General features: G+C 40.8%; 1 long non-coding RNA gene across 1 annotated transcript; it reads right to left on the bottom strand.

Annotated features, from left to right (window-relative positions):
• Nucleotides 1-43: 43 nt before the first annotated feature.
• On the bottom strand, nucleotides 44-20,705 carry LOC139457514 (uncharacterized). Its single transcript, XR_011652596.1, has 3 exons — nucleotides 20,447-20,705; nucleotides 17,199-17,510; nucleotides 44-103 (listed from the first exon to the last, which is right to left on the bottom strand). It is a non-coding gene; the product is annotated as an uncharacterized lncRNA (long non-coding RNA).
• Between the last annotated feature and the right edge of the window lie 921 nt (nucleotides 20,706-21,626).

Raw genomic sequence — 21,626 nt, forward strand, 5'->3', positions numbered from 1 at the left:
TGGTAAACTCGGGGAGAGTCTTAAACTGAGGCTACAAATATAAAGAGACATCTTGCACCCACCAACACGGGCTGGTAAACTCGGGGAGAGTCTTAAACTGAGGCTACAGATATAAAGAGTGAGTGATTATGGTTTTACGCCGCTTTTAGCAATATTCCAACAATATCACGGCGGTGACCAATGACACCAGAAATGGGCTTCACACATTGTGCCCATGTCGGGAATCGAACCCTGGTCTTCGGCGTGACGAGCGAACGCTTTAACCACAAATATAAAGACACATGCTGCACTCACCAGTAGAGTGAGTGAGTGAGTATGGTTTTATGCCACTTTTAGCAATATACCAACAATATCATGGCAGGGGAAACCAGAAATAGGCTTCATCTCACCAGTAGAACTACTGTGTAAGATATTAGACAGAAGGCTGCTGGTTCCGAAACTTTTCTTGGGACAAAACCTATCTGATTGAACCACGTTCAAACCAGGTAGTGAGTGAGTGAGTTGGGTTTAACGCCGCTTTTAACAGTTTTCCAGTTATATCGCGGCGTGTCAGCTTAATGTGGGAGGAAATCCCGAAGTGATGCAGGTCTTAGACGTTTACCACTTCGGTGAAACCCACGAGCACGGGAAAGGTGCTAACAAACCTAGAAACATAATCGAGGCGAACCTGGATTCGAACCAACAATCATTGGTTTCTGGCGTGCCCAAGGGACGCAACTCTGCACAGCGAATCGCGGCGCCTTAGACGACTGGGCCACCCGTGCCCCTCAGACCAGGTAGTGAAGGTGTCGGTTATATATAGTTATAATAGTTCTTTGTTTTCGGACCGAGAGAAATATAAATGACAAGAAAGACATATGAATAATTACAACTTTAATGTCAAATCAGACTTTATCTTTAGACAGCTTGATGGTTTGTCAAACATCATCAATGTTGATACTGCTTTTTAGAATTTCATTAACCTATTTAAATACTGTAATTCGTGTATGAAACGACATTTCATAACTATCCAAATGTTTTAACTGGTGTCAGCAAAGTGCAACTTAAGGCACATTTTGAAAGCTGTAGAAATTGTAGAAACAAATTTAAATATATTTGTTCAAAACAGAAGGGATTATAATTATTATTATGATGATGATGATGATGATGATGATGACTCGCCAATAAGTGTCAGGAAACAAGGGCTGATTCTTTTACTTGGGATATAAATAATAAGTCACCAAAGAGAGCAGCCTGCTAAACGCGTTTTTTTTCTTATATACAGGTTCTACTTCACCAAATCAGCCTTCAGTGCAGATCGAGAGATATCTGCAGGCTGTGAATGGAGGATATTCTGTAAGATTTTTATGTCTTTCAAATGTACATCCATCCAGTTATTAAAACTGACCATGTTTTTCTATATTTAGTACTGTCTTTTTCAACATGATGACTTATGCTGAATGTGACCACAGCTATTTTCAAGTAGGTGACATTTGGTGCGAAACTGGGGGTGGTGTGTTTAGCTTCCTGTACTCGGAAAAGGAGCTGGCTAAGATAGACATTTTTTATTTTTTTATTGCTGCTCTAAGGCCAAACTGTGCACACACATACAGGTAATAGCTGTTGAATGCTTAGTTATTTTTAAAAGAAATATAACGTTACTATAGAAGTCTATGGGAAAACATTTGGTTTTGTGTAACACAGGCTGGTAAATCCAGGGAGAGTCATGAGTCATACCAAACGTGATATGTATCGAACTAAACAAAGGTGTACTTCGGGAAATAAATTGAGAGTACAGTGTATGTCAAAGTAAAGCCGTGTAAAGATATAGGTTTGTCAACACATGCCAAAACGTCCATATGCACGCCGACCAGATCATGTTACGTAATGATATGCTCTTACAGCCCAAGATACGCACTGACATGACATACAGATCGAGATACACATTGACATGTCATACAGGTCGAGATACGCATTGGCATGCCATACAGATCGATATACGTATTGACATGCCATATAGACCAACATACGCATTGACATGCCATACAGGTCGACATACGCATTGACATGCCATACAAATCGAGATACGCATTGACATGACATGCAGGTCGAGATACGCACTGGCATGCCATACAGATCGAGATACGCATTGACATGCCATACAGTTAGAGATACGTATTGACATGCCATACAAATCGAGATACGCATTGACATGACATACAGTTAGAGATACGTATTGACATGACATACAGATCGAGATACGTATTAACATGCATACCGTCCAACATACGTATTGACATGCCATATAGACCAACATACGCATTGACATGCCACACAGGTCGACATACGCATTGACATGACATACAAATCGAGATACGCATTGACATGAAATACAAATCGAGATACGCATTGATATGCCATACATATCGAGATACGTATTGACATGCCATACCAACCAAGATACCTATTGACATGTCATACCGACCCAAGATATGTATTGACATGCCATACCGACAAAGATACGTATTTACATGCCACACCGACCAAGACACCTATTGACAAGCCCAAACAGACCAAGATACCTATTGACAAGCCCACACAGACCAAGATAGCTATTGACAAGCCCACACAGACCAAGTTACCAATTGACAAGCCCACACAGACCAAGATACCTATTGACAAGCCAATACAGACCAAGATACCTATTGACAAGCCCACACAGACCAAGATACCTACTGACAAGCCCAAACAGACCAAGATACTTATTGACGAGCCCAAACAGACCAAGATACCTATTGACAAGCCAAAACAGACCAAGATACCTATTGACAAGCCGACACAGACCAAGATACCTATTGACAAGCCCACACAGACCACGATACCTATTGACAAGCCCACACAGACCACGATACCTATTGACAAGCCCATACCGACCGAGATACCTATTGACAAGCCGACACAGGCCAAGATACCTATTGACAAGTCCACACAGGCCAAGATACCTATTGACAAGCCGACACAGACCAAAATACCCATTGACAAGCCCACACAGACCAAGATACCTATTGACAAGCCCAAACAGACCAAAATACTTATTGACAAGCCGACATAGACCAAGATACTTATTGACAAGCCGACACAGACCAAGATACCAATTGACACGCCCACACAGACCAAGATACTTATTGACAAGCCGACACAGACCAAGATACTTATTGACAAGCCCACACAGACCAAGATACCTATTGACAAGTCCACACAGACCAAGATACCTATTGACAAGTCCACACAGACCAATATACCTATTGACAAGTCCACACAGACCAAGATACCTATTGACAAGCCCACACAGACCAAGATACCTATTGACAAGTCCACACAGACCAAGATACCTATTGACAAGCCGACATAGACCAAGATACCTATTGACAAGCCGACACAGACCAAAATACCTATTGACAAGCCGACATAGACCAAGATACTTATTGACAAGCCGACACAGACCAATATACTTATTGACAAGCCCACATAGACCAAGATACCTATTGACAAGCCCACATAGACCAAGATACCTATTGACAAGCCCACATAGACCAAGATACCTATTGACAAGCCCACATAGACCAAGATACCTATTGACAAGCCCACATAGACCAAGATACCTATTGACAAGCCTACATAGACCAAAATACCTATTGACAAGCCCACATAGACCAAGATACCTATTGACAAGCCCACATAGACCAAGATACCTATTGACAAGCCCACATAGACCAAGATACCTATTGACAAGCCCACATAGACCAAGATACCTATTGACAAGCCCACATAGACCAAGATACCTATTGACAAGCCCACATAGACCAAGATACCTATTGACAAGCCCACATAGACCAAAATACTTATTGACAAGCCGACACAGACCAAGATACTTATTGACAAGCCCATACCGACCAAGATACCTATTGACAAGCCCACACAGACCAAGATACCTATTGACAAGCCCATACCGACCAAGATACTTATTGACAAGCCCATACCGACCAAGATACCTATTGACAAGCCGACACAGACCAAGATACCTATTGACAAGTCCACATAGACCAAGATACTTATTGACAAGCCCATACCGACCAAGATACCTATTGACAAGCCCACACAGACCAAGATACCTATTGACAAGCCCATACCGACCAAGATACTTATTGACAAGCCCATACCGACCAAGATACCTATTGACAAGCCGACACAGAACAAGATACCTATTGACAAGTCCACATAGACCAAGATACCTATTGACAAGCCCAAACAGACCAAGATACCTATTGACAAGCCGACACAGACCAAGATACTTATTGACAAGCCCATAGCGACCATGATACCTATTGACAAGCCCACACAGACCAAGATACCTATTGACAAGCCGACATAGACCAAGATACCTATTGACAAGCCCACATAGACCAAGATACCTATTGACAAGTCCACACAGACCAAGATACCTATTGACAAGTCCACACAGACCAAGATACCTATTGACAAGCCGACATAGACCAAGATACCTATTGACAAGTCCACACAGACCAAGATACCTATTGACAAGTCCACACAGACCAAGATACCTATTGACAAGCCGATACAGACCAATATACTTATTGACAAGCCCAAACAGACCAAGATACCTATTGACAAGCCGATACCGACCAAGATACTTATTGACAAGCCGACATAGACCAAGATACGTATTGACAAGCCCACACAGACCAAGATACCTATTGACAAGCCGACACAGACCAAGATACCTATTGACAAGCCCACACAGACCAAGATACCTATTGACAAGCCCATACCGACCAAGATACTTATTGACAAGCCCATACCGACCAAGATACCTATTGACAAGCCCACACAGACCAAAATACTTATTGACAAGCCGACACAGACCAAGATACTTATTGACAAGCCCATACCGACCAAGATTCCTATTGACAAGCCCACATAGACCAAGATACCTATTGACAAGCTCACACAGACCAAGATACGTAATGACAAGTCCACACAGACCAAGATACCTATTGACAAGTCCACACAGACCAAAATACCTATTGACAAGCCCAAACAGACCGAGATACTTATTGACAAGCCGACATAGACCAAGATACCTATTGACAAGCCCACACAGACCAAAATATTTATTGACAAGCCGACACAGACCAAGATACTTATTGACAAGCCCAAACAGACCAAGATACCTATTGACAAGCCGACATAGACCAAGATACCTATTGACAAGCCCGCACAGTCCAAGATACCTATTGACAAGCCCGCACAGACCACGATACCTATTGACAAGCCGACACAGACCAAGATACCTATTGACAAGCCCACACAGACCAACATCCCTATTGACAAGCCCACACAGACCAAGATATCTCTTGACAAGCCCATACCGACCAAAATACCTTTTGACAAGCCCACACAGACCAAGATACCTATTGACAAGCCAAACAGACCAAGATAGCTATTGACAAGCCGACACAGACCAAGATACTTATTGACAAGCCCACACAGACCAAGATACCTATTGACAAGTCCACACAGACCAAAATACCAATTGACAAGCCCACACAGACCAAGATACCTATTGACAAGCCAATACAGACCAAGATACCTATTGACAAGCCCACACAGACCAAGATACCTACTGACAAGCCCAAACAGACCAAAATACTTATTGACGAGCCCAAACAGACCAAGATACCTATTGACAAGCCCACACAGACCAAGATACCTATTGACAAGCCCACACAGACCACGATACCTATTGACAAGCCCACACAGACCACGATACCTATTGACAAGCCCATACCGACCGAGAAACCTATTGACAAGCCGACACAGGCCAAGATACCTATTGACAAGTCCACACAGGCCAAGATACCTATTGACAAGCCCACACAGACCAAGATACCTACTGACAAGCCCAAACAGACTAAGATACTTATTGACGAGCCCAAACAGACCAAGATACCTATTGACAAGCCCACACAGACCAAGATACCTATTGACAAGTCCACACAGACCACGATACCTATTGACAAGCCCACACAGACCACGATACCTATTGACAAGCCCATACCGACCGAGATACCTATTGACAAGCCGACACAGGCCAAGATACCTATTGACAAGTCCACACAGGCCAAGATACCTATTGACAAGCCGACACAGACCAAAATACCCATTGACAAGCCCACACAGACCAAGATCCCTATTGACAAGCCCAAACAGACCAAAATACTTATTGACAAGCCGACATAGACCAAGATACTTATTGACAAGCCGACACAGACCAAGATACCTATTGACACGCCCACACAGACCAAGATACTTATTGACAAGCCCACACAGACCAAGATACTTATTGACAAGCCCACACAGACCAAGATACCTATTGACAAGTCCACACAGACCAAGATACCTATTGACAAGTCCACACAGACCAATATACCTATTGACAAGTCCACACAGACCAAGATACCTATTGACAAGCCCACACAGACCAAGATACCTATTGACAAGTCCACACAGACCAAGATACCTATTGACAAGCCCACATAGACCAAGATACCTATTGACAAGCCGACACAGACCAAAATACCTATTGACAAGCCGACATAGACCAAGATACTTATTGACAAGCCGACACAGACCAAGATACTTATTGACAAGCCCACATAGACCAAGATACCTATTGACAAGCCCACATAGACCAAGATACCTATTGACAAGTCCACACAGACCAAGATACCTATTGACAAGTCCACACAGACCAAGATACCTATTGACAAGCCGACATAGACCAAGATACCTATTGACAAGTCCACACAGACCAAGATACCTATTGACAAGTCCACACAGACCAAGATACCTATTGACAAGCCGATACAGACCAATATACTTATTGACAAGCCCAAACAGACCAAGATACCTATTGACAAGCCGATACCGACCAAGATACTTATTGACAAGCCGACATAGACCAAGATACGTATTGACAAGCCCACACAGACCAAGATACCTATTGACAAGCCGACACAGACCAAGATACCTATTGACAAGCCCACACAGACCAAGATACCTATTGACAAGCCCATACCGACCAAGATACTTATTGACAAGCCCATACCGACCAAGATACCTATTGACAAGCCCACACAGACCAAAATACTTATTGACAAGCCGACACAGACCAAGATACTTATTGACAAGCCCATACCGACCAAGATTCCTATTGACAAGCCCACATAGACCAAGATACCTATTGACAAGTCCACACAGACCAAGATACCTATTGACAAGTCCACACAGACCAATATACCTATTGACAAGTCCACACAGACCAAGATACCTATTGACAAGCCCACACAGACCAAGATACCTATTGACAAGTCCACACAGACCAAGATACCTATTGACAAGCCCACATAGACCAAGATACCTATTGACAAGCCGACACAGACCAAAATACCTATTGACAAGCCGACATAGACCAAGATACTTATTGACAAGCCGACACAGACCAAGATACTTATTGACAAGCCCACATAGACCAAGATACCTATTGACAAGCCCACATAGACCAAGATACCTATTGACAAGCACACATAGACCAAGATACCTATTGACAAGCCCACATAGACCAAGATACCTATTGAGAAGCCCACATAGACCAAGATACCTATTGACAAGCCGACATAGACCAAAATACCTATTGACAAGCCCACATAGACCAAGATACCTATTGACAAGCCCACATAGACCAAGATACCTATTGACAAGCCCACATAGACCAAGATACCTATTGACAAGCCCACATAGACCAAGATACCTATTGACAAGCCGACACAGACCAAGATACCTATTGACAAGCCCACATAGACCAAGATACCTATTGACAAGCCGATACCGACCAAGATACTTATTGACAAGCCGACATAGACCAAGATACGTATTGACAAGCCCACACAGACCAAGATACCTATTGACAAGCCCACACAGACCAAGATACCTATTGACAAGCCCACACAGACCAAGATACCTATTGACAAGCCCATACCGACCAAGATACTTATTGACAAGCCCATACCGACCAAGATACCTATTGACAAGCCCACACAGACCAAAATACTTATTGACAAGCCGACACAGACCAAGATACTTATTGACAAGCCCATACCGACCAAGATTCCTATTGACAAGCCCACATAGACCAAGATACCTATTGACAAGTCCACACAGACCAAGATACCTATTGACAAGTCCACACAGACCAAAATACCTATTGACAAGCCCAAACAGACCGAGATACTTATTGACAAGCCGACATAGACCAAGATACCTATTGACAAGCCCACACAGACCAAAATACCTATTGACAAGCCGACACAGACCAAGATACTTATTGACAAGCCCAAACAGACCAAGATACCTATTGACAAGCCGACATAGACCAAGATACCTATTGACAAGCCCGCACAGTCCAAGATACCTATTGACAAGCCCGCACAGACCACGATACCTATTGACAAGCCGACACAGACCAAGATACCTATTGACAAGCCCACACAGACCAAGATCCCTATTGACAAGCCCACACAGATCAAGATATCTCTTGACAAGCCCATACCGACCAAAATACCTTTTGACAAGCCCACACAGACCAAGATACCTATTGACAAGCCAAACAGACCAAGATACTTATTGACAAGCCGACACAGACCAAGATACTTATTGACAAGCCGACACAGACCAAGATACCTATTGACAAGTCAACACAGACCAAAATACCTATTGACAAGCCCAAACAGACCGAGATACCTATTGACAAGCCCACACAGACCAAGCTGGTCTAATGTTGCACTAACCAAACCTAGAGACTGCGTAAGATGAAATTAAATGCATGATATAGAGACATGCAATGATCGAATGGAATGCAGTAACAATGTCGTTGGAGCACGGGGAACTTTGAATGGGATTTCTAGGAGGCTGGTGTTCTTAAGAGCCTTACATCATATGGCAGGACATACCTATCCAACAATTTAAATATTCGATAGGTCATTAGATACCGAGAACTGTGAGGAAAAGTAAAAAAAAATGTTCATACGTATTGATATGCCTTTTGATACCAAAATACGTATTGACTTTCCCAAAGAGACCAAAATACGTATTGACTTGTCCATAGACACCAAAATACGTACTGACTTGTCCAAACAGACGCTTAGATATGATTTTCAAGAATAAGAGAAGATGGTTTTGTGCTCATATTCCAACTCGAAACACGTTGAGTTTGATGCGCACCCAACATAATTGTCTTCGATTATTTCGTGCCTCAAGTAAAATGTAACTATTGTGGGTATTGTATATTTTTGTTTACAAAATTTCGAATGCTAAGTAGTCTACTTCTGAGAAATATGCTTTCTCAGAATAATAAAGAAGTTGTTGTCCATATTTTTAGCCTTAAAATGACTATACAACAATTCAAGTATTCGACCACGCTGACCATTGCCAGGTCGGATGTATATTGTCAACGTAGAGCAGTGCAAATTAAATGTATTGCCTATATCGATAAATGCAGATTATAACACATCAGCCGTTGCAGTACTCTTCGTGTGGTCGACACATTGTATCCTCACGCAATTGGTCCAACAATGGCAGATCAATGACAAAATCAACCCTGTGCCGACCTGAGATTTCTATTAAGATATGTGTATGACAGGAACATTAGTTTAAGTTATGAGCCTAATGTCAAACAGCCATACACCTGTTCTGAGGTCAGTACAAGATCACATGAAACTTGTTTTCAGGCGTCACTGCTTGAATATATAAACTATCAATCGAAGACTGATCAATGTGAAGTGGTCTGCAGTGAGTGAGTGAGTGAGTTGGGTTTGGGAGGAAAGCCCGAAGTGATGGTCTCAGACGTTTCAGTGAAACCCACGAGCATGGGTATGGTGCTGACAAACCTAGAAACATAATCGAGGCGAACCTGGATTCGAACCAACAATCATTGGTGTTTGGCGTGCCCAAGGGACGCAACTCTGCACAGCGAATCGCGGCGCCTTAGACGACTGGGCCACCCGTGCCCCTCAGACCAGGTAGTGAAGGTGTCGGTTATATATAGTTATAATAGTTCTTTGTTTTCGGACCGAGAGAAATATAAATGACAAGAAAGACATATGAATAATTACAACTTTAATGTCAAATCAGACTTTATCTTTAGACAGCTTGATGGTTTGTCAAACATCATCAATGTTGATACTGCTTTTTAGAATTTCATTAACCTATTTAAATACTGTAATTCGTGTATGAAACGACATTTCATAACTATCCAAATGTTTTAACTGGTGTCAGCAAAGTGCAACTTAAGGCACATTTTGAAAGCTGTAGAAATTGTAGAAACAAATTTAAATATATTTGTTCAAAACAGAAGGGATTATAATTATTATTATGATGATGATGATGATGATGATGATGACTCGCCAATAAGTGTCAGGAAACAAGGGCTGATTCTTTTACTTGGGATATAAATAATAAGACACCAAAGAGAGCAGCCTGCTAAACGCGTTTTTTTTCTTATATACAGGTTCTACTTCACCAAATCAGCCTTCAGTGCAGATCGAGAGATATCTGCAGGCTGTGAATGGAGGATATTCTGTAAGATTTTTATGTCTTTCAAATGTACATCCATCCAGTTATTAAAACTGACCATGTTTTTCTATATTTAGTACTGTCTTTTTCAACATGATGACTTATGCTGAATGTGACCGCAGCTATTTTCAAGTAGGTGACATTTGGTGCGAAACTGGGGGTGGTGTGTTTAGCTTCCTGTACTCGGAAAAGGAGCTGGCTAAGATAGACATTTTTTATTTTTTTATTGCTGCTCTAAGGCCAAACTGTGCACACACGTACAGGTAATAGCTGTTGAATGCTTAGTTATTTTTAAAAGAAATATAACGTTACTATAGAAGTCTATGGGAAAACATTTGGTTTTGTGTAACACAGGCTGGTAAATCCAGGGAGAGTCATGAGTCATACCAAACGTGATATGTATCGAACTAAACAAAGGTGTACTTCGGGAAATAAATTGAGAGTACAGTGTATGTCAAAGTAAAGCTGTGTAAAGATATAGGTTTGTCAACACATGCCAAACCGTCCATATGCACGCCGACCAGATCATGTTACGTAATGATATGCTCTTACAGCCCAAGATACGCACTGACATGACATACAGATCGAGATACACATTGACATGTCATACAGGTCGAGATACGCATTGGCATGCCATACAGATCGATATACGTATTGACATGCCATATAGACCAACATACGCATTGACATGCCATACAGGTCGACATACGCATTGACATGCCATACAAATCGAGATACGCATTGACATGACATACAGGTCGAGATACGCACTGGCATGCCATACAGATCGAGATACACATTGACATGCCATACAGTTAGAGATACGTATTGACATGCCATACAAATCGAGATACGCATTGACATGACATACAGGTCGAGATACGCATTGACATGACATACAGTTAGAGATACGTATTGACATGACATACAGATCGAGATACGTATTAACATGCATACCGTCCAACATACGTATTGACATGCCATATAGACCAACATACGCATTGACATGACATACAAATCGAGATACGCATTGACATGAAATACAGGTCGAGATACGCATTGATATGCCATACATATCGAGATACGTATTGACATGCCATACCAACCAAGATACGTATTGACATGTCACACCGACAAAGATACGTATTAACATACGATACCGACCAAGATACGTATTGACATGCCATACCGACCAAGATACGTATTTACATGCCATACCGACCAAGACACCTATTGACAAGCCCAAACAGACCAAGATACGTATTGACAAGCCCACACAGACCAAAATACCTATTGACAAGCCGACACAGACCAAGTTACCTATTGACAAGCCAAAACAGACCAAGATACCTATTGACAAGCCCGTACAGACCAAGATACCTATTGACAAGCCCAAACAGACCAAGATACCCTTTTGACAAGCCAAAACAGACCAAGATACGTATTGACAAGCCCACACAGACCAAGATACGTATTGACAAGCCCACACAGGCCAAGTTACCTATTGACAAGCCCAAACAGACCAAGATACCTATTGACAAGCCCATACCGACCAAGATACCTATTGACAAGCCCAAACAGACCAAGATACCTATTGACAAGCCAAAACAGACCAAGATACCTATTGACAAGCCCACACAGACCAAGATACCTATTGACAAGCCCACACAGACCAAGATACCTATTGACAAGCCCACACAGACCAAGATACCTATTGACAAGCCCATACCGACCAAGATACCTATTGACAAGCCGACACAGACCAAGATACTTATTGACAAGTCGACACAGACCAAGATACCTATTGCCAAGCCGACACAGACCAAAATACCTATTGACAAGCCGACATAGACGAAGATACCTATTGACAAGCCGAAACAGACCAAGATACTTATTGACAAGCCCATACCGACCAAGATACCTATTGACAAGCCCATACCGACGAAGATAGCTATTGAGAAGCCGACCTAGACCAAGATACCTATTGACAAGCCCACACAGACCAAGATACCTATTGACAAGCCCATACCGACCAAGATACCTATTGACAATCCGACCTAGACCGAGATACCTATTGACAAGCCGACACAGACCAAGATACCTATTGACAAGCCCATACCGACCAAGATACCTTTTGACAAGCCCACACAGACCAAGATACCTATTGACAAGCCCATACCGACCAAGATACCTATTGACAAGCCCATACCGACCAAGATACTTATTGACAAGCCGACACAGACCAAGATACCTATTGACAAGCCCATACCGACCAAGATACCTATTGACAAGCCCACACAGACCAAGATACCTATTGACAAGCCGACATAGACCAAGATACGTATTGACAAGCCCAAACAGACCAAGATACCTATTGACAAGCCGACACAGACCAAGATACTTATTGACAAGCCCATACCGACCAAGATACCTATTGACAAGCCCACACAGACCAAGATACCTATTGACATGCCGACATAGACCAAGATACGTATTGACAAGTCCACACAGACCAAGATACATATTGACAAGCCGACACAGACCAAGATACTTATTGACAAGCCCAAACAGACCAAGATACCTATTGACAAGCCCACACAGACCAAGATACCTATTGACAAGCCCAAACAGACCAAGATACTTATTGACAAGCCCATACCGACCAAGATACCTATTGACAAGCCGACACAGACCAAGATAGCTATTGACAAGTCCACACAGACCAAGATACCTATTGACAAGCCCACACAGACCAAGATACCTATTGACAAGTCCACACAGACCAAGATACCTATTGACAAGCCCATACCGACCAAGATACGTATTGACAAGCCCACACAGACCAAGATACCTATTGACAAGCCGGCACAGATCAATATACCTATTGACAAGCCCACACAGACCAAGATACCTCTTGACAAGCCCATACAGACCAAGATACCTTTTGACAAGCCGACACAGACCAAGATACCTATTGACAAGCCAAACAGACCAAGATAGCTATTGACAAGCCGACACAGACCAAGATACTTATTGACAAGCCGACACAGACCAAGATACCTATTTTCAAGCCGACACAGACCAAGATACTTATTGACAAGCCGACACAGACCAAGATACTTATTGACAAGCCCACACAGACCAAGTTGGTCTAATGTTGCACTAACCAAACCTAGAGACTGCGTTAGATGAAATTAAATGCATGATGTAGAGACATGCAATGATCGAATGGAATGCAGTAACAATGTCGTTGGAACACGGGTAACTTTGAATGGGATTTCTAGGAGGCTGGTGTTCTTAAGAGCCTTACATCATGTGGCAGGACATACCTATCCAACAATTTAAATATTCGATAGGTCATTAGATACCGAGAACTGTGAGGAAAAGTAAAAAAAAATGTCCGTACGTATTGATATGCCTTTTGATACCAAAATACGTATTGACTTTCCCAAAGAGACCAAAATACGTATTGACTTGTCCATAGACACCAAAATACGTATTGACTTGTCCAAACAGACGCTTAGATATGATTTTCAAGAATAAGAGAAGATGGTTTTGTGCTCATATTCCAACTCGAAACACGTTGAGTTTGATGCGCACCCAACATAATTGTCTTCGATTATTTCGTGCCTCAAGTAAAATGTAACTATTGTGGGTATTGTATATTTTTGTTTACAAAATTTCGAATGCTAAGTAGTCTACTTCTGAGAAATATGCTTTCTCAGAATAATAAAGAAGTTGTTGTCCATATTTTTAGCCTTAAAATGACTATACAACAATTCAAGTATTCGACCACGCTGACCATTGCCAGGTCGGATGTATATTGTCAACGTAGAGCAGTGCAAATTAAATGTATTGCCTATATCGATAAATGCAGATTATAACACATCAGCCGTTGCAGTACTCTTCGTGTGGTCGACACATTGTATCCTCACGTCATATGATCGCAATTGGTCCAACAATGGCAGATCAATGACAAAATCAACCCTGTGCCGACCTGAGATTTCTATTAAGATATGTGTATGACAGGAACATTCGTTTAAGTTATGAGCCTAATGTCAAACAGCCATACACCTGTTCTGAGGTCAGTACAAGATCACATGAAACTTGTTTTCAGGCGTCACTGCTTGAATATATAAACTATCAATCGAAGACTGATCAATGTGAAGTGGTCTGCAATGCGTGAGTGAGTGAGTTGGGTTTAACACCGCTTTTAACAGTATTCCAGTTATATCGCGGCGTGTCAGCTTAATGTGGGAGGAAAGCCCGAAGTGACGCAGATCTCAGACGTTTACCACTTCGGTGAAACCCAAGAGCCGTACATGTATCAAGACTCATTGTCCTAGCCGTACTTGTATCAAGATTCATCGTCCTAGCCGTATTTGTATCAAGATTCATTGTCCTAGCCGTACATGTATCAAAACCCATTGTCCTAGCCGTACATGTATCAAGACTCATTGTCCTAGCCGTACTTGTATCATGACTCATTGTCCTAGCCGTACATGTATCAAGATTCATTGTCCTAGCCGTACTTGTATCAAGATTCATTGTCCTAGCCGTACATGTATCAAAACCCATTGTCATAGTCGTACATGTATCGAGGCTCGTTATCCTGTGAAGTACGGCTAGGACAATGAATCTTGATACAAGTACGGCTAGGACAATGAATCTTGATACAAGTACGGCTAGGAAAACGAGCCTCGATACATGTACGGTTATGGCAAAGTACTTTGATGCATGTAGGCCTAGGACAACGAGCCTCGATACATGTACGACTACGACAATGAATCTTGATACAAGTACGGCTAGGACAATGAATCTTGATACATGTACGGCTAGGAAAACGAGCCTCGATACATGTACGGTTATGGCAAAGTACTTTGATGCATGTAGGCCTAGGACAACGAGCCTCGATACATGTACGACTACGATAATGAATATTGATACAAGTACGGCTAGGACAATGAGTCTTGATACATGTACGGCTAGGAAAATGAATCTTGATACATGTACGGCTAGGACAATGGGTTTTGATACAAGTACGGCTAGGAAAACGAGCCTCGATACATGTACGGTTATGGCAAAGTACTTTGATGCATGTAGGCCTAGGACAACGAGCCTCGATACATGTACGACTACGACAATGAATCTTGATACAAGTACGGCTAGGACAATGAATCTTGATACATGTACGGCTAGGACAATGAGTCATGATACAAGTACGGCTAGGACAATGAGTCTTGATACATGTACGGCTAGGACAATGAATCTTGATACATGTACGGCTAGGACAATGGGTTTTGATACATGTACGGCTAGGACAATGAATCTTGATACAAATACGGCTAGGACGATGAATCTTGATACAAGTACGGCTAGGACAATGAGTCTTGATACATGTACGGCTCTTGGGTTTCACCGAAGTGGTAAACGTCTGAGACCTGCATCACTTTGGGCTTTCCTCCCACATTAAGCTGACATGCCGGGATATAACTGGAATACTGTTAAAAGCGGCGTTAAACCCAACTCACTCACTCACTAACTCACAAGGTAACAATAATCTTCTACAGGGTCCATCATGTTGAACAGTCCCAAAGGAGCTAACAATACATTGCATTATAGTTTCATATATGAAGCCAATGGGCGGTGTCAGCAACCGTGATACAACTGAAACTTTGCCCATGTTTTTCATGTGAACAACTGACTTGCCTTTGCATGTGTTTGTGCCGGTGCCATCGGTAGGGCAGGATAAAAGGGTTTTGTGGCTTTATTTAGTGGTGCAGCATGAATCTCACGCAAGTATGTCATGCTTCATCCTTAGTTCAGACCGCGTCCGTGGTCTAGTGGTAGAGCGTCCGCCCGGAGAGCAGAAGGTCCGGGGCTCGATCCCCGACCGCGTCATACCAAAAGACGTTAAAAGATGGTACTTGTTGTTACCCTGTCTGGCGTTCGGCATTAAGGGGCTAAAACAAGGACTGGTCGGCTCGGAGTCAGTATACTCTGTCTGAGTGGGGTATTCATGTTAAACTACGGCATGGTATCTCTAGCTATAGTCTAGAAAAGCCTACCAGAAATTCTTGGGTGAGTGAGTTGGGTTTAACGCCGCTTTTAACAGTATTCCAGTTATATCGCGGCGTGTCAGCTTAATGTGGGAGGAAAGTCCGAAGTGATGCAGGTCTTAGACGTTTACCACTCGATGAAACCCATGAACACGGGTATGGTGCTGACAAACCTAGAAACATAATCTGGGCGAACCGGGATTCGAACCCACAATCATAGGTTTCTGGCTGCCCAAGGGACGCAACTCTTCACAGCGAATCGCGGCGCCTTAGACGACTGGACCACTCGTGTCCCCCAAATATTCTTGGTAAAGGCACACTGCAGATTACGTGGACTGAGACACAGCATTAAGAAAGATACAATATCACTCATCAAATTCAAGTAATCGACACAATTACTGATCCTCATACAAAGAAAGAACACATCTGGAAATAGACCCAACTACTTACCAACATCATGAGGTCAAGGTCACGCCACAAGGTGGCGTTGTGAGATGCGTCTGACAGAAACCTAGCCTTCTCATTTAATAATCCTTTTGGTTTCGTTAGTGTCATTGTCGAATCGTGTTGTCCGTGAGGTTGTAAAGTCATTATGTGCTGTACAGTCTTGGCTTTCTGGGCCTTTAACTTTTTTCTTTGTAATTCTACGTGTGAATCCATCTTCCGCCACACAAGTGTTATTTGACACATTACAAGTAAAATTGAAACAGCCAGGCTCACTTTTACGACTTTTTGGACTGTCCCCATTGTGAAACGCCAAGGCTGTAGAAGAGAATACAATGATCGAAATGGGTGAGTGAGTATGGTTTATACCGATTTTAGCAATATTCCTGCAATGTCGCGGCGGGGTACAATACAAATGGGCTTCACAAGTTGTATCCATGTGGGGAATCGAACCTGATTCTTCAGCGTGACGAGTGACCCCGGTCGTTACTGCATGCTTCCGATACTTATGGGGTAATGGTTGCAGTTGATGTTAGATTGTGAGGACACACGATGTTGTGTGTTAACAATTAATTAACATATCACAAGGATGTAATACAAGCATGGAATAAATCTTTTATACCCCGCCACGAGAACTACAGGCTGCATTTCTGAGAGACAGAATGAATCCTTTATACCCCTCTTCATAGAAAAAGCCGCACGCTTTTTCCGAGCCAATGGATGTCACGTGACATAGCATAAGCTAACATCAGCTCAAAGAAACAGCTGTTTTTTTTTATCATTTTGGAATTATTTTACAATGTCATATTATAACATGTCGGTAAGATAAATTCGTTGTAGAAGGATCACTTGGGGTACATGGGGTTTTAGGCGATCCCTCGTCAGGTTTTCTACAACACGCCTCTGGACCCTATGTACCCCTCGTGATGCTGCTACAACATATAGCATACCCCATCGACATGAAGAAAGTGAGATTGTTACTACTTGACAATATTGTTTACATAGTAAAGTCTATCCCATCAAAATGCAGAAAGTGAGATTGTTACTTCCTGATGATATTATTTACATAGTAAAGTATATCCCATCAACATGCAGGAAGTGAGATTGTTACGACTTGACAATGTTATGTACTTAGTAAAGTCTATCCCATCAACATGCAGGAAGTGAGATTGTCACTATGTGATAATGTTATTTACTTAGTAAAGTCTATTCCATCAAAATGCAGGAAGTGAGATTGTTACGACTTGACAATATTATTTACTTAGTAAAGTCTATCCCATCAAAATGCAGGAAGTGAGATTGTTACTACTTGAGAATGATATTTACTTAGTAAAGTTTATCCCATCAACATGCAGGAAGTGAGATTGTTACTACTTGACAATGTTATTTACTTAGAAAAGTCTATCCCATCAACATTCAGGAAGTAAGATTGTTACTTCTTGACAATATTATTTACATAGTAAACTATACAGCCACTATCAACATGCAGGTTGTAAGAGGTTTACATCCACTATCAACATGCAGGTTGTAAGAAGTTTACATCCACTATCAACATGCAGGTTGTAAGAAGTTTATATCCACTATCAACATGCAGGTTGTAAGATATTTGATACAACCTAATAAATGTTATTTATAGAGTAAAGTATACATCCACTATCAACATGCAGGTTGTAAGAAGTTTACAGCCACTATCAATATGCAGGTTGTAAGAAGTTTACAGCCACTATCAACATGCAGGTTGTAAGAAGTTTACATCCACTATCAACATGCAGGTTGTAAGAAGTATACATCCACTATCAACATGCAGGTTGTAAGATGTTTGATACAACCAAATAAATGTTATTTACATAGAAAAGTATACACACACCATCAACATGCAGGTTGTAAGATGTTTGATACAATCAAATAAATGTTATTTACAGAGTAAAGTATACACCCACCATCAACATGCAGGTTGTAAGAAGTTTGATACAACCAAATAAATGTTATTTACAGAGTAAAGTATACACACACCATCAACATGCAGGTTGTAAGAAGTTTGATACAACCAAATAAATGTTATTTACAGAGTAAGGTATACACACACCATCAACATGCAGGTTGTAAGATGTTTGATACAACCTAATAAATGTTATTTACATAGTAAAGTATACACACACCATCAACATGCAGGTTGTAAGATGTTTCATACAACCTAATAAATGTTATTTACATAGTAAAGTATACACACACCATCAACATGCAGGTTGTAAGATGTTTGATACAACCTAATAAATGTTATTTACAAAGTAAAGTATACACACACCATCAACATGCAGGTTGTAAGATGTTTGATACAACCTAATAAATGTTATTTACATAGTAAAGTATACACACACCATCAACATGCAGGTTGTAAGATGTTTGATACAACCAAATAAATGTTATTTACATAGTAAAGTATACACACACCATCAACATGCAGGTTGTAAGAAGTTTGATACAACCTAATAAATGTTATTTATAGAGTAAAGTATACACACACCATCAACATGCAGGTTGTAAGATGTTTCATACAACCTAATAAATGTTATTTACATAGTAAAGTATACACCCACCATCAACATGCAGGTTGTAAGATGTTTGATACAACCTAATAAATGTTATTTACATAGTAAAGTATACACACACCATCAACATGCAGGTTGTAAGAAGTTTGATACAATCAAATAAATGTTATTTACAAAGTAAAGTATACACCCACCATCAACATGCAGGTTGTAAGAAGTTTGATACAACCAAATAAATGTTATTTACATAGTAAAGTATACACCCACCATCAACATGCAGGTTGTAAGATGTTTGATACAATCAAATAAATGTTATTTACATAGTAAAGTATACACACACCATCAACATGCAGGTTGTAAGAAGTTTGATACAACCTAATAAATGTTATTTACATAGTAAAGTATACACCCACCATCAACATGCAGGTTGTAAGAAGTTTGATACAATCAAATAAATGTTATTTACATAGTAAAGTATACACCCACCATCAACATGCAGGTTGTAAGATGTTTGATACAACCAAATAAATGTTATTTACATAGTAAAGTATACACCCACCATCAACATGCAGGTTGTAAGATGTTTGATACAACCTAATAAATGTTATTTACATAGTAAAGTATACATCCACCATCAACATGCAGGTTGTAAGAAGTTTGATACAACCAAATAAATGTTATTTAAATAGTAAAGTATACACCCACCATCAACATGAAGGAAGTGAGATGCTTGTCTTGACTTGTTTTCTTTCGTTTTCTAACGATGAACAAGTAACCAAATAATTCAGATAGTTCACAAAGATGAAATTTGCAAATTGTCAAGTACACAGCATGTCCAGAAGAAAGATAATAAAATATGTCAATTATCAATGTCTATCTCCCCGCTTGGACAAACAAAATACTCAGCCTATATCCTTCCGTCGTCGGTAATGTGCGATATCCGAAATGGCGCAGCTGCTACTGATGCAAGCATACACACAAGTGACATTGTCAGCCGTGGATTTGTGCTCTATTGACTGTGGTAACATATTGCAGTAGGTTAAAAATGGTCAGATCTGATAGTGGAAAGAACAATGTGTTTTGACGAAACGATCGTAGAAGTCTAATTTTTTTGCCCTTTCTAAAAAAATCATATGCTAATTATGACAGAACGAACAACGTCATGCACCTAAAACAGAAGACACATGTAGAGTGTGAAAAGGTTTTAAGGATAAAAGAGTCTGAAAACAATGGTGAGTTTCCAAATTCTGTCATATATATTATTTTATCATTATCTACATGTGTATAAATGTTTTAGAGCAGTTATTTAGTCATAGAGTGTTTTTCATCGTTTGTTTACATTTGTATAGTATTTCATGTCACTGAAAGGTAGTCAATTTTATTAGGTTAATTCATTTATAATGTTATTATGATTATTTGCATTATTGCATCATTTGATCAAAATAGTAATTATTGTTTATTTATTTGTATTTCAGTCAATCTGAAAATAATTAGATTCAATTAAGAAAAGAAAGACATTTATCTAAAAGGAAAAGAAAAGAATGTAAAGAAAAGAAAGAATGCAAAACAGGAAAGAATAAAGAAATCATCATTTGTGAAAGAAAGACTTCAAGTTATTACATTGACTTTTAGCTTCCATGCTTCACAATAATTGCCAAAAGTATCTAAAGCTTTCTGTAAGTCTGCAGCAGGCATCTGCATAAAGAAGCAGGAATAACTTCATAAGAACACCAAGATGACTCTCGCACATCGTCTCTGACGAAAAGTTTGAAAAATCTTAGAAATATCTCTACTTATCGGCGTTATCCTACGGTAAAATCTACTGAATTTAAGCTGAACGTTTGTGCAACCAGTCCTGATAGATTACTGAAGCTGAATTTGTCGA

This window comes from Haliotis cracherodii, unplaced genomic scaffold (assembly GCF_022045235.1).
Source record: "Haliotis cracherodii isolate W230 unplaced genomic scaffold, xgHalCrac1.p SCAF_12, whole genome shotgun sequence".
Classification (NCBI taxonomy): domain Eukaryota; kingdom Metazoa; phylum Mollusca; class Gastropoda; order Lepetellida; family Haliotidae; genus Haliotis; species Haliotis cracherodii.